The sequence below is a fragment of the Protopterus annectens genome, chromosome 12.part0, assembly GCF_019279795.1.
Source record: "Protopterus annectens isolate FY-2018-M chromosome 12.part0, PAN1.0, whole genome shotgun sequence".
Taxonomy (NCBI): Eukaryota; Metazoa; Chordata; order Ceratodontiformes; family Protopteridae; genus Protopterus; species Protopterus annectens.
Window position 1 is genome coordinate 370,746,254 of NC_056746.1, and position 15,211 is coordinate 370,761,464.

Below are 15,211 nucleotides of genomic sequence, written 5' to 3' on the forward strand. Positions count from 1 at the left end.
TTTCCTGGCATGAAACCATACTGCTGATCACTAATCATCACCTCCCTTCTTAACCTAACTTCTACTACTCTATCCCATAACTTCAAGATGTGACTGATCAATTTTATCCCTCTGTAGTTACTGCAGCTTTGCACATCACCCTTATTCTTAAAGATAGGTACCAAAACACTTTTTCTCCACTCCTCAGGCATCCTCTGACTTTCCAAAATTTCATTAAACAATCTGGTTAAAAATTCCACTGCCATTTCTCCTAAGCACCTCCATGCTTCCACAGGTATGTCATCTGGGCCAACAGCCTTCCCATTCTTCATCCTCTTCATAGCTGTCCTTACTTCCTCCTTGCTAATCTGCTTCACTTCCTGATTCACTATCCCCACGTCATCCGACCTTCTCTCTCTCTCATTCTCTTCATTCATCAGCCCGTCAAAGTACTCTTTCCATCTACTCAACACACTCTCCTCACTTGTGAGTATGTTTCCCTCACTGTCCTTTATCACACTTACCTGCTGCACATCTTTCCCAGCTCTGTCCCTCTGTCTAGCCAATCGGTACGGGTCCTTTTCTCCCTGTTTAGTGTACAATCTCTCGTACAACTCTCTATATGCCTTAGCCTTCGCCACCTCTCTCTTTGCCATGCGCCTTACCTCCTTATACTCATGTCTACTTTCTTCATCTCTTTGACAATCCCACTCCTTCTTCGCCAGCCTCTTCCTCTGCATACTCTCCTGTACTTCCTCATTCCACCACCATGTCTCCTTGTCCTCCTTCCTCTGTCCAGATGTCACACCAAGCACCTTCCTAGCAGTCTCCTTTACTAGTTCTGCTGTAGTTACCCAGCTATTCGGTAACTCTTCATTGCCTCCAAGTGCCTGTCTTAACTCTTCCCTGAACTCTACCTCACAATCACCCTTTTTTAACTTCCACCATTTAATCCTTGGCACTGCTTTCACACTCCTCCTCTGCTTCTTGATCACCAACATCATCCTGCAGACCACCATTCTATGCTGCTTAACTACACTTTCCCCAGTCACCACTTTACAGTCTCCAATCTCCTTCAGACTGGCCCTCCTACATAGGATATAATCCACCTGTGTGCATCTTCCTCCACTCTTGTACGTCACCCTATGCTCCTCCCTCTTCTTAAAATACGTATTCACCACAGCCATGTCCATCCTTTTCGCAAAATCCACAATCATCTGACCTTCTGCATTCCTCTCCTTAACACCATACCTACCCATCACTTCCTTATCCCCTCTGTTCATTTCACCAACATGCCCACTGAAGTCCGCCCCAATCACTAGTCTCTCACCCTTGGGTACACTCACCACCACTTCATCCAACTCACTCCAAAATTTTTCTTTCTCATCCATCGCACACCCAACTTGTGGAGCATATGCACTAACAACATTCATCATTACACCACCAATTTCAAGCTTCATAAACATCACTCTATCAGACACTCTCTTCACCTCCAAAACACTCTTGGCATACTGTTCCGTTAGGATAACCCCTACCCCATTTCTACTGCCATCCAGACCATGATAGAACAATTTGAACCCGCCTCCTACACACTTTGCCTTACTTCCCTTCCATCTGGTCTCTTGCATGCACAATATATCAACCTTCCTTCTCTCCATCATATCAGCTAGCTCTCTCCCTATACCAGTCATACTGCCAACATTCAAAGTTCCTATGTAAAAAAGTGAGGGCTTTACTTGAAATATACTAACAATATATGAATTAATGTTAAACAAAAATCCTGATATGGACGATTTTAAATAGTTTTTATTTGATACGCATTAATAATTTGTTTGTAGTGATACATTGTGATTGTTGAAAATGTTGAATAAAAAAGTTTTTGCAAAAAAAAAAAATTTACAGTCAGATATACTACAGATGCATGCAATTCTATATGAACTGCATACATTGTCAATTTTGGGCACACATATGGTGCTGTGAAAAGCACTTTTGGCTAACATCAAAGGTTGAAACAATACTAATTTCACTCATTTTAATCATACTTTGACTTTGGAATAGCATCCATTACCATCATGGTATTAGAAACCCAAAAGACTTGAAGAACCTAAACCTAGGGTCTTTTTTTTGGTATCAGACCAGTGTCATCACGTCATAGAGCCACTGACTCATTCCCACTAGTCTGATTCTAGGTGTTTCTTTCATTACTTGTCCTTAATCCCAACAAAACACAAAGTATGCATCTTGATACCTATTATAATCTCACTAAATGATCATCAACCCTTGATATTAAAAACAAAAACACCCCCCATCAAAACTTCGTCAACTTTCAAACATCTAGGCCATTTAGTTTGACTAGACCTTTATCTTCCAAATTCAAAAAAAAAAAAAAACAGAACTAAAATTAACTCTATACTATTTTGGGACAGGAATATTTCTACCAACCTCTCTAAACTACCTACAGCAGTTACTGGTAAGGGAGTGTTTTTAGCCTAACCTGAATACGGCCTTCCAGTTTTAGCTGCTGATTCCTGGAAGAGCAAGGCCATACTACAGATTGTCAAAAATAAAACATGTTGACTCATCACACACTCTTCCCTCCTCATGAACACTACTGTCTCACTCTCAATAAAACTAGCTGGTTACTGGTAAAGCAAAAAGCAGATCTCCTACTTGCTCACTTGTTTTTAAACTTCCCCATCTAAGAAAATACCCTACCCTAGCAGCAAAACTCACACTCAAAGAAAAAACATTCTAGAACCCACCTAACCACAATGGAAATACTTGCTCCTGGGTTCAGTGGACACCACCATTCCTAGTGTCATCTCAGCAGCAGACACAGAGATCCAAGCACAGTGATGACAAATCAAAATTCACATCCCCTAGGCCTCAGCTTTCTAATGATGCCGGAAGCCAAGACATTCTGAGAACAAGAGGGAAGCAACTCAACAGCTGTGGAAATCCTAACTCATGAAGCATCAACCACCCCAACACTCAAGAAGAACTCCCCAAATGTAGGTGGGCCTCTAACACAATCAGATAGCTGGCATATAGTGACAAGGACACCTGCCTAAACTGGAAAGCACTGCAGGCAGGCAGCCTACAGGAACCCTGAAGCTGAATCAGGCCTCCCTACAGGACTCCCACAGTGTAATGAAGGGGAGATGATATTAATGGATGTCTCCCCACCCAAGGAATTACAGATTGGGCAACCCTATGCTGCTGCCGCCGCCCAAGGACAAAATGTATGGTGAAGGTCCATTCCCCTCAATGTTTTACCAAAATTCAGCACCTGGATTAACACTGGGGCTGAAGATCCCAGGGCCTTTTCAACCTCAAAGAAGTAACCATCCAAAGACCAGGAGAGGATAAAGACTCCTCCACAACCCCATAAAAGGGGGGGATCCCACAATATCATCTCTTCTGGATTAGAGGAAGTAAGAATCACAAGGCTTCTTCCTGGAAGCAGAGCAGCTTTTCCAGACTACTGAGAGGAAACATCTGGGAGTGTTTCACATCTCCCAGGGAAAAAGTAGCAGAAGGGAAGACAATACCAGCAGAGTCCACACTACCAACCTCCAATGATCTGCTCTGCTAATCTGCTACATACACAGTCATAGCTCCAGATTAATTTAGCACAGTGAGTCAAAGGGTGAGAGCATTCACCAATTCACTCCAATGAGAACAGTTGTACTATGAGTTGAGTTTTGTGCGCGTGTGTGTGTGTGTGTGTGTGAGTGTGTGTGTGTGTGTGTGTGTGTGTGTGTGTGTGTGTGTGTGTGTGTGTGTGTGTGTGTGTGTGTGTGTGTGTGTGTGTCAGAGAGTGCGAGTGTCTGTGGGGATATGAATGCAGCTGAATGGATGCATGTGTGCCTGTATTAGTGGTTGCTCTACAACAGGGAGAAAGGGGATACTGTGTGTGTGTGTTTGTGTGTGTGTATACGTGTAAGGGGGTGTTTAAGCTAATGCAATGCACAGGCTGGTGAGAGGAACACTAGCATGATCAGGTCTGATGGCATAGTGTTCAATTCAAAGACATTATAATGAGCTATGGATAAGGTATTTATCTGTGCTTTAACATGTCTGTGTAATGGACATTCGATGTGTTGTGTTAACTGCATGACTTGTTAGAAGACTAAATGCTGTAATTAAATCACAAGGTGCTTCAACAAAGTATTAGTTTAAGGGTGTGCACACTTATGCAACCAGCTTATTGTACGTTTTTTATTTTTAATGTTTTTTCCTCTAAAAGATTTGTTTTTCACTTGAATTGTACAGATTTATAAGTCACATTAAAGGTGGGAAAAGTTTTGAAATGATTTATTGTGGTCTCATTGTTTCATATCATAAAAAGTACAGTTGTGTACACTTGCCATAAATGTAGATGTTTGAGTGTGTTCACTGTTGCAACAAACTGACTAATGCTCCACAAAAAGAATAAATCCACGAACTTGCAAGCTAGTAATGCAAACTTTTTATTCCATAAAGCGCTTTTCGTCTGGCTGGATAGCTAGACTTCTTCAGATGCAATTAAATATTCAAAACACAGTATATAACATGAACATCAGTCAGCTCATCCGCCCTACTGATTAGAACAGCTGAGCAACACCAACCAATGCAGATACAACAGCCTAATCCAAAATGCCTTCAACACACATACCATGAATTATATCTACTTCTAGATAAATTAATTAAAACCTACTAACATATTTATTAATTTAAATCGTAATTTATATTTCTATAAATATTCTAAAAAACATTCTAAAAACTTATAAAATACTTAATATACTATATGAAAAGTATAGAAGTCAGAAACCACACATATAAATGACTTTCTGACTTTAATTATGTACATTTTTTATTTTTTATTTATTTTTATTTAACATTTGTTGACCGGGAAAGTCCGACTAGGTTCCATAGAGCCTGTTTTCAGCGGAGGCCCGGGGAGAAATACCCCAAAAAACATGTAATTTAAACAAACTAAAACATTTAAACTAATGATGCATAACTCGTACATCTCTCCTACTGGGACAACTCTATTTAGTAAAATAATATAATATAATATGCATAACATGTGAAATTCATAAAATGTTTGCTATGTAGAACAATATACATTTCTGCCCTAAAAGTTTTTTTAAAAAACTGCTTTAAAAATATATAGCTGTGATTATCTTAAAAGACTTTTCAGATTTAAAATACATTTGATAGAATACCTCTCATTAAGACCTGGATAGAGACATGCAAACATTTGTCGTTGCCAAAACAATTCCATTTTTTTTTCAAGTAACAAATGTACTGGGCCACCTCTAGCATCTGAGGTTTGAGTGTGTCTAGCTAGGGCATTGTCTAGTTTGTTATTTCTAATGCTATTCATGGATTTATTCTTTTTGTGGAGCAGTATTCACTGTTGCAGTCATTACATTTGGGTAATCTGCCTGCAGGTTGCCCTCAGTCAGCCTGATTAACAAAGTCTTGGGTCCTGCGTCAGTTGCTGTTCCTTCTTCCATGACGTCAGGTTGTCAGGGGTATAAAATATGCAACAGACGCCATTACATCAGTTTTTCTTGCCCCAGATGTCAGGTGCCCCCCTAATGGGGAGCAATTAAACATAAAAACACAAGGGTATACCTCCAACAAAAAAGCAAATACACCAAAAAGGCTTTTAAGCATAGTAAAGGAAAGTAGAGGTATAGCCAAAAGAAGTCAGGGGGCAGGAGGGAGGGTAACCAGGACTGCAACAGTGAATACACTCGAACATCTACATTTATGGTAAGTGTACACAACTGTACTATGTTCTTTGTGTTTCACTGTTGCAGTCATTAAATTTGGGTAGATTCAAAAGCTATGATTGGGAGGAGGAGTTTAGATAGCATTAGGGCCAGCTATAAGGCCCTGCAGGATTGCAGTGGCAAAGCCACCTCTGGATTTAGAGAAAATTGGCAAATGATAATACTTGGTGAAAGTATGTACAGAACTCCAGGTAGCAGCTTCTAGGGTGTCCCTGGTAGGAACGTCTCTGAGAAAGGCTGCAGAAGTAGATGCAGCCCTGGTGGAGTGAGGTCTGATCCCCTGTGGGGATAAGTTTTCCATGGTGCTTACAGCAGAAATTAATGCAATGGCTTATCCATTTAAAAATGGTTTGTTTTGAAATAGCTTTCTCCTCTGCCCCTGCAGCAGATGCTACCAGCAGTTGTTCAAATTTTCTTTGAGGTTTAGTCCTGTCCAAGTAGAATCTAAGTTGTCTGTGCACATCCAAGGAATGCAGAATCCATTCCCCTTTGTTCTGTGGATTGGGAAAGAAAGTTGGCAAATGAATGGACTGATTAAGAGCCACACTGGATACCACCTTGGGCATGAAGGATGAATTGGTTCTGAGTGACACCCTGTCCGCATGAAAGATGATGAAAGTCTCCACTGCCATAAGGGCCTGTAATTCAGATACCCTTCTAGCTGAAGTGATTGCTAAAAGGCAAGCTGTTTTCCAAGAAAGAAATTTTAAGTCTGCAGTAGCAGCTGGCTCGAAAGGAGGTGGAGTGAGTTTCTCCAATACAAAGTTAAGTTCCCAGGCTGGGGTTGGAGCTCTCCTGGGTGGTCTCACATTTTTGGCCCCTCTGAGGTACTGCTTGAGCAGTGGATGAGAGAAGAGGGGAGGTTATGTGTTATAATGAGCTGAAATGGCTGAGGCTTGGATTTTAATGGAGGAAAAAAAAAGGCTCTTGTGAAGCATCTCAGTTAAGTATTGTAAAATCTGAGGTAAATTGGGCACTGCTGTGCTCATCCCTTGAGAATGGTTCCAGGCACAGAATCGTTTCCATTTTCCAGCATAAGATTTTCTAGTATTAGGCATCCTTGCCCCTAAGATGACATCCATCACAGGTTTGCTGAGGGATGGTAAGGGAGAGTTTAAGTAATTAGCCAGGCTGCAAGGTTCAGTGTTGGAAGCTGAGGGTGCAGAATCTGGTTCTCCTGCTGAGACAGCAGGGAAGGAGTCTGAGGCAGGTGCCATGGAGATAACCATGACACACTGTGCAGAAGGGGGTACCAGTGTTGGCGCGGCCAGTCTGGAGCAATCAAAATCATCCTTGGTTTGTCCTGTTTGACTTTTAATAGTATTTTGGAGAGCAGAGGCAGCGGGGTGGGGGGGGGAGATCATAGACTGATAGGTTTTTCCAGCTGAAGGACAGAGCATCTACTTTCCAGGCTTGTTTGTGGGGAGTCCTTGTGCAAAATTTGTCCAATTGGTAGTTCTGGGGGGAGGCAAACAGGTCTATATCTGGGCACCCCTATTCGCTTGTCAAAATGTTGAAAATCCTTGGTTCCAGTTTCCACTCGTGTGGGTCCATGAGGTTTCTGCTTAGTCCAGCTGCCAGTGTATTTAATTTTCCTGGCAGGAATTGAGCTTGTAGGTGCACTTGGTAGCTCAAGGCTGTGTTCCACAATGCCATGGCTAGTCTGCAGAGGGGGGGGGGGTAAGAATGTGTACCCCCCTGCTTTTTTATACCACATAACTGTGGTGTTGTCCGTCTTTACCATTAGTAGTCCTGGAAGAATGTAGTCCTTGAAGGCTGTCAGAGCATTCCGTACAGCTAACATTTGTTTTTGATTGATATGCAGGTGCATTTGAGTTGGGTTCCATTTGCCCTGAATGCACTTCCCTGCCAGGTGAGCCCACCATGCATAGTCTGATGCATCTATTGTTAGGGTTTTGGGTGGCAGGGGATGGTGTGAAAGGTAGTCCCTTGTTTTGGTGGCAGGCCTCTGCCCACCAAAGGAACTCTAGGCATAGGCAAGGTATGATGGGAATCATTGTTTCTAGGCTGTGAGAATGTTGACTCCATAGGCTTTTTAGATACCACTGTAGTTTCCTCATATGCAGTCTTGCATATGGAATTAGAAGAATGCAGGAGGCCATGAACCCCAAGGCTTGCAGTATTTGTCTTGCAGATAGAAGGGTTTTTGTGGCCACTTGTTTGAAGTAGGTTGTCAAACGAATTTGCTTTTCTGGCGTGAGGTAAGCCATCTGGAAAGTTGTATTCAAGCTTGCTCCCAGGAATGTAATTTGTTGACAGGGTACCAGTTGTGATTTCTTTTCGTTTATGGTGTACCCCAGACAAGTTAAAACCCTTTTTACAAACGCCAGATGATTCAAAAGTATGTCCTGGCTTTCTGCCTAAATTAGACAATCATCCAGGCATGGGTATATTTGAATACTTCGCCTGCAAAATGCAATAACTGGAGCTAGGCACTTTGTGAATACCCTCGGCCCAGTAGATAAGCCAAAGGGCAGTGCAGAGAACTAATAGCGTGTGTAGCCTGCTTTGAAGCGTAGGTATCTTCTGCAAGATTCCCTGATTGGGATGTGCAGATATGCTTCTTTTAAGTCTAGTGTTCCAATCCAGGTGTCTTTGCCTAGAATATGAAGTAATTGGTGAAGAGTCAGCATCTTGAATTTTGGAATCTCCAGAAAGGGGTGTTTAGAGTAGACAGGTCAAGGATTGGATGCCATGATTTGTCTTTTCTGGGTACCAGTAAAAGTCTGGAGTAGAAACCTTGTCCCTTTTCCTCTTCTGGTACCAGTTGAATAGCCCCTATGCTTAAGAGAGAAAGTACTTGTTTTTGAGCCTCTGCCCACTGATTTGGGGGTAGGTCCAGCCACCCACTTGGCGTTGGCAACATGTGGAAGTGAAATCTGTATCCCTGGGACACTATATTTAAAACCCATTTGTCCTGGGTAATGAGTTCCCAGTTCTTTGCATGAAGAGCAATCTTTCCCCCCAAAGGGACAGTCAGAAGGTAAGTGCTTGGAAATTTTAAAAGGAAGTTATTGAGACAGTTTACCATAGGGGGGTGTCTTGTTATTCCCAGACTTGGCAGTGGAGGCCCCCCACTGCTTAGTTCTGTGAGTCCCCTGGGACTGAAACCTGTTTTTTTTTGCTGTGTCTGGGTTTGGCTTGAGAAGACCTGGAAGGGGCTGGAAAGGACCAGTTCTTAGAAGGCCAGTGCCTACTAAATCTAGGAGGCTGAACTTGTAAAAAATCTTTAACAGCTGCATAAACTTAGCTTTATCTTCCATCTTTTTAAGAACTTCTTCAGCCTTGTTGCCAAACACGCAGTCCTGATTTAAAGGAGCATCCAACAATTTAGCTTTAACATGATCAGGCAAAGATTGCTCCTTAAACCAAGCATGCCTTCTAAGCACAGACCCAGTAACAGCAGCCCTGCAGAGGCCTCTAAAGAATCAAAACCACATTGCAAAGTATGTTTTCCAACTTGTTTAGCAGAATGTATTAAATCCTGTAAGTCTTTATTTTCCACACAGTCAGGAATCAACATCATTTTCTGTTTAAGCAGTCCAATAATATGTTGCTGATATTTTAACATATGAAATTGGCAGTATAAAGCTCTAATTGCCAAGGTTGCTGAAGTATAAATCTTTTTACCCCATCTATCCAGCGCCCTGGAGTCTCTATCAGAAGGGGTAAGATTTTTTAGCAGTAGAAGCCTTAATGCCCCTGGGCCCCTGTGAAATAGTCTCTAGATCTGCAATAGGATTTTTGAAAAGGAACTCATGGGACTCAGGTACCCTGTAGTATCTATCAGGTTTACTGGGAGCAGGAGGCAGGGAATCAATGACCAAACTGGATTCCGAGAAAGCATCATCAACAATGTCTAGTACAGGAGGAATAGGCAAAGGCTTATGCTGAAGTAGGAGAAGGAAATCCCTAAGCCTCTTTTTTGAATCAGAAAATTCCTGGCTTTCCCAGTGAAAATGCTCCCTTAGAGTATGTAAGGTTTCCCCAAAAGAAAAATCCTCAGGAGGGGAAGCAGAGGGAATAGAGTCCTCTGCATCAGAATCCTCATAAGTAGGTAAGGACAAATCCAGGTCATCAGAAGAGTCAGAAAAAACAGAATCCTGATCAGAAGATTCATAATAAAGCTCAGCCCTAGGCCTCTGGGGGGGGGGGGGGGTTGTTTACCCCTGATTAGTTTTATTAGATGTTCAGCCATTTTTATCATTTGATTTTTAGATATAGAAGCCTGAGCATGTGGCCTTGGCATCGGTTATTTAGACATGGATCGAGATTTAGGCCTTAGTAATGGAGGCATCAATTTAATATGCAAGTCCGTAGGCCTGAATACACCCTTAGAAACCGGTGCCTGTACAGTGGCTCCAGACCCATCCAAGGTAGAGACATCCGCGGGTTCCATAGTTGAAGTATCTCGCGGCATACTGGACTCCAAATGGGTCTCAGCAGAGGCCTGCGAATCAGAAGTAGCGGGTATCAGGGGCTGTGAAAGCACCCCACAAAGTACCGGCAAACTGTTGACTGGCTTAGGAGATGCTTTGTTAGCAGTTTTGGACCTCGGCGGCCTGTCTCTATCTTTATCTTTGCGTTTTTTCGGAATGCCGGTAGTCGGATGGCTAACCGACGACATTTCCGGATAATTAAACCGAGAACTGAAATATTTAGAGGCAAAAATATAACGATGATGGGTAGTGCGCTGACTAAATAACACACAAAACCGACAGCAAGGTACATCGTGGTCAGGGCCTAGGCAAGGAATATAGTACGAATGAAAATCTTTATGAGGTATTTGCTTTCCACAAGTAATGCAATTATTAACTTTTACTGACGTCAGAAAGGAGCAAGAAAAAGTTTCCCCAACAGGGTACTTAGCTTTTAGTTGAAGACTTCGGTTCTAAAACTCAAAAACAAAAATTTCAGGAGTCGGCCGACCGGCACTTGCGAACTGCTTCTGCTTCGGGCACCACATGGCAAGAAAGACTGATGTAATGGCGTCAGCTGCATGTTTTATACCCCTGACGACCTGACGTCATGGAAGAAGGGACTGCAACTGATGCAGGACCCAAGACTTTGTTAATCAGGCTGACTGAGGGCAACCTGCAGGCAGATTACCCAAATGTAATGACTGTAACAGTGAAACACGAAGAACATCCTGGCATTTTAACAGGGGTGTGTACACTTTTTATACCCATGCTACGCAGATGTTTTCTGACAGTTATGTAAATAATGCAAAGATATCTATTTGTCTATAGTAAAATACGTAAATAATGTAAAGATTAATTTATTTGTAAGAAATAAGTTTAAAAAATGACAACTTTTTTTTTGTTAAATGCTACAGGACCTGTAAAATCCACCTGAAATACCATTAACCTAGGCCCTTCATTTAAAGTCTCATTCAAAGGATGGCACCTCAGGAGTTCAGAACCCACACCCTCACTGCAGTGTCAGTATTAGGAAGTGGATACATAGTCCACCAAGTCTTCTGATCTTCCAGCATCAAAGCCAAGTTAACTTTATGTTGAACCACTGTTTAACAAGGAAAAGTTTGCAGATAGGAAATGCACCTGGAAGTGAAGGAGGCCATAGCCAGTGCAGGGAACAGTGGGTCCAAGACAGCACTGGTGACTGTCACTACAATTACTGATCATCACTCTTGGCGAGTGAGACAGGAGAGACCAGATTACACTAAAGTTGGTCTTGGGCCTCAAACATATGGCAAAGGCAGTAGCTGACACATGCTGTGACATATGTACTGGTGACCTATCAGACATGACAGCCAAGACAACAGCAAACAAGGTCAGAAAGGTGACAGAGGCATACTAGGAGAGGGGGTTGAAGGTAGTACTATCAGATGTGCTGCCTGTGCTCTATCCAAACATACTAAGGAAGGAAAAGCTTAAAGGAGTAGAATGACCAGATGCCACCGTGGCCACCGGGAAAGGGCTTGGGACACTGACTACAGGATGAGAAAGTCTTATAGCCGGGACAGACTCCATCTCAGGCCAGAAAGGTCAGCAATGCTTAGAACTGGGCTTGAAAAACACATCTCAATAACTGTAACTTCAGACTAAGAATGGGAGAGGGGCATAAAGATGCAGAAGGGGTGAGGTAGATGTATGCCGATAATTCAGAAAGGTAATGTACAGCAGAGCATGTGTTGTATCTTTAAGAAGCATTTCCAAGTGTAGGCACATGCATACAAGTAGTGAGCATGTGCAGGCAGCAGTACCATTTTGAGAGAACAGCCACAGTGTTAACATGTATGAGTACAGTTATGAGTTTGTTTAGAAGTTTATTTAAGTTTGAGTTACTAAGCCCTAATCCTGATGTGTTTGTATATAACAACGTTACCTGAACTGAACCCACAACTGTTCATCTGTTTTATCCTGACTAGACAAGCGACAGGTAAAGAATGAAAAAATACTAAAGTGAAAAAAAACAGGATGCATTACTATGTAATGCACGAGTCTATGTTGCAAGATGAGGAAGCTGTATGCAGTGACAAACTAGATGATAGTGGACATCACTGACATTACATGCACAAGGGCCAGTTAAGAACTGAATATGGAATGCCTCAGTGCAGGCTGTTCAAGAAAGACAGAGAAGGGAGGATGAAGCAGAAAAACACTCTACATAAAGGATAACATCAAATCTGAAGTCACAGAGGAGAAGGAACAACATACTGAAAGAATCCAAGTGACAAACAGTGTCAGAATTTAGGTCAAACACCCTAATGGCAAAGGTAAAGGAGGGGTGTAATGAAACACTGCATCAGACTTCAAACATACAGAGGGTAAGAGGATAAGAAAATGGAACAAAGGCCAAAGGAGGATAGTAGAATGAAAAGGAGAATACTCGTGGGTAATAGTTCTAATCTGCACACACCCCAGAGACACTCCCATGCATGTACGTTGTGTGGCCATGCACACATCAGCAAAGGTTGTGGCTGCAGTTCATCAAAATGCTAATTTATTTAATTGTGAAGAAAACATTCTGCACACTGTTGTAGAAGATATTGCTAAGCAACTAGCACCTCATTATGAGATGCTAGCTTCTTAACAATAGATTCTGTGATTGCGATCAAACAGTGGATTCTTTTGGGAGTTTGTTCCTGCATAAGGGAATGTAAAATGCCTCCATTTAAAGTGCAAACCATGATTCATAATGTGAAATGTCATTGACCAATAAATGGAAAGTGATGCACCACACTAATGCACTCCAAACTGAAGATAATAATAATATAAGCACCATTTCCTTCCTTGGTTAGTTTCTCAAGAGACAGAAATGCATTTGAGCTCTTCTTTGGGGGATTATTTGGTCACTGTTATATTATCCTTCTTTTACATTCTTACAATGCATATCCTGAATGCCTGATAGACACAGCAAATGTGAACTGTAACCTCTTATCTTTTCTCCAACATTATTACACAGTTATGTATATTCTAATTTACTTTAAGTAGATCATGATTGAAAACTGCATTAGTTTTCAGTCATGACCAGTTTAGTGGTATGTACCTAACTAGGCACATCCAACAACTGGAATGTTCGAAGAGGTTCCTCACTCAAAGAACACAGGGTGTAAATAAATGTCCTATGCAGACCACCTCAAAGCCCTATCCCTGTATTCAGTCTCCTACAGGCTGCTGAGCGGAGATCTTTGCCTGGCATATAAGGCATTGTCAGACCCCACCCTGACAGACCTCCTGCATATCCACAAAACAAACAGCACCAGAATTACTCATTCTAAAGACTTAAACCTTGCCTGTGATATAAACAGGGCCTTCTGGAGAGACTAGTATGTATCCCAGAAACTATCCCTTATCTGGAAGGGGCTCCCCATCCATGAGAAGCAGAATTCTTCCCTAACTCAATTCCAGTGTAACTTGGAAAATTGGGAGGAGAGCAGGAAATTCATCCCTTGTTTGGCACCTATGTCTCTAATGGACACGGTCAGCCTGTAAAAGATTCTTCTCTCATGCCCCTTCTTGTAAATGTTTCATCTCGCAAGCCCATGTGCACGCTTATCAAAGGTACCAGAACTTGTCAGAGGTTTGAGATACACGACTAGGTTTAAAAAGTCCCTAGTGGCTGTTAGCCTAGTACACAGCTATGAACCTATTAGTCCTGTCCAGCTATGTACTAAGAAGGAAAAATAAACAAACAAGCAAACCGATTAGCTAAATGACAGTGTTCACGTGCTAGGAACATTTCCTGTAGTGAAACTGTGTTGGGTGTCAGCTGTAAATGAGAACTACACTAAGTATTCTGTACTCAGTTTGTGTTATGCCTATTAACAGAAGGACCACATCTCCTCCTTTCAAGATATTAATGACATTACTTATTCTAGACAGCAGTGGGACTTCACTTTAAAGGAGACTCTTGCTGACTTGCTAAGAAACCTTGAATGGCAAGCAGCAGTGAGCAGGATATGTTCAGGTGGTAGATTGTCAGCCCTTGAAATCCCAGAAAGATGACGACATTTGGCTGCCTAGCGGTATTTTATATGTTTTTATTTTAATTTATTGCAGTTCATTTTATAAGCTGATAATTAGTCAACAATTTTGTAAGGCAAGTTCAGAGGATGCAATATAAAGCAATTAAATGGAGAAAAAAGTGCTAAAATACAGTGAAAGTAAATGGAGGCAGTACAGCTGACAAACAACCTTCATGGGGTAGGTAGCCTTATCAGATAAACATGGCAGAATGAAGACAAATCACAGAAGATAAAACTAACAGGTCAGTGATAACACAGAGTGGGAAGGATCCTAGTGAACCATGAAAATGACTACGAAGTTACAAAGAGCTGTCTCAGTGCAGAAGGATTCATAATAGTGTGGGTTTTTTTGCTCATCCATCTTTGTTGGGCAGCCATATTACATAGTCCTCTTGCTCTGCTGCTCATGGTACTGGCCATAGGGAAGAACCTGCCAGGAGCAGACTGACAACAGACAACTGTTGCAGAACTGTACCAGAAAAAAAAAAAATTCTGGGTCTGGTCTTAACCATGGTGGGAGAGGTCACAGAGGTTAAGGTGAAGGCTCCATCTGTCAGAAGTGAACTTAATACTGTGCTGCATAGAGTTACAGGAAGGGTAAGAACACAAACAAAGATGGTGCACAACTTTAGGGGTGTTGATTATGAGAAATGTGTAGAGAAGTCAAAAATGTGTAAAGAGATGGGGAGGGTAAAAAAACAATGGGAATAACTCATGAATGCAGTATTCAGGCCTACTGCATAATTTTTTAAGGAATAAGAAAAATAAGGCCATTGTATCTACAAAGGAAAAAGACAAAAAAAGTGGTGGAAGAGGCACAGTACAAGCACATTTTAAAGAAATAGAAGTATGCCGTCACCCAAAGACTTTGTGCTCATTTACAACACTGTCTTTTGCTGTTGCATACTATATACTACATCCAAATCCCTAACTG

At 41.8% G+C, this 15,211-nt stretch overlaps 1 protein-coding gene across 1 annotated transcript in view; it reads right to left on the minus strand.

Moving 5' to 3' along the window:
- Window positions 1–15,211, minus strand: part of GTF3C1 (general transcription factor IIIC subunit 1) — a gene marked incomplete in the record, with an annotated part of 1,808,906 nt that overhangs the window by 1,157,601 nt on the left and 636,094 nt on the right.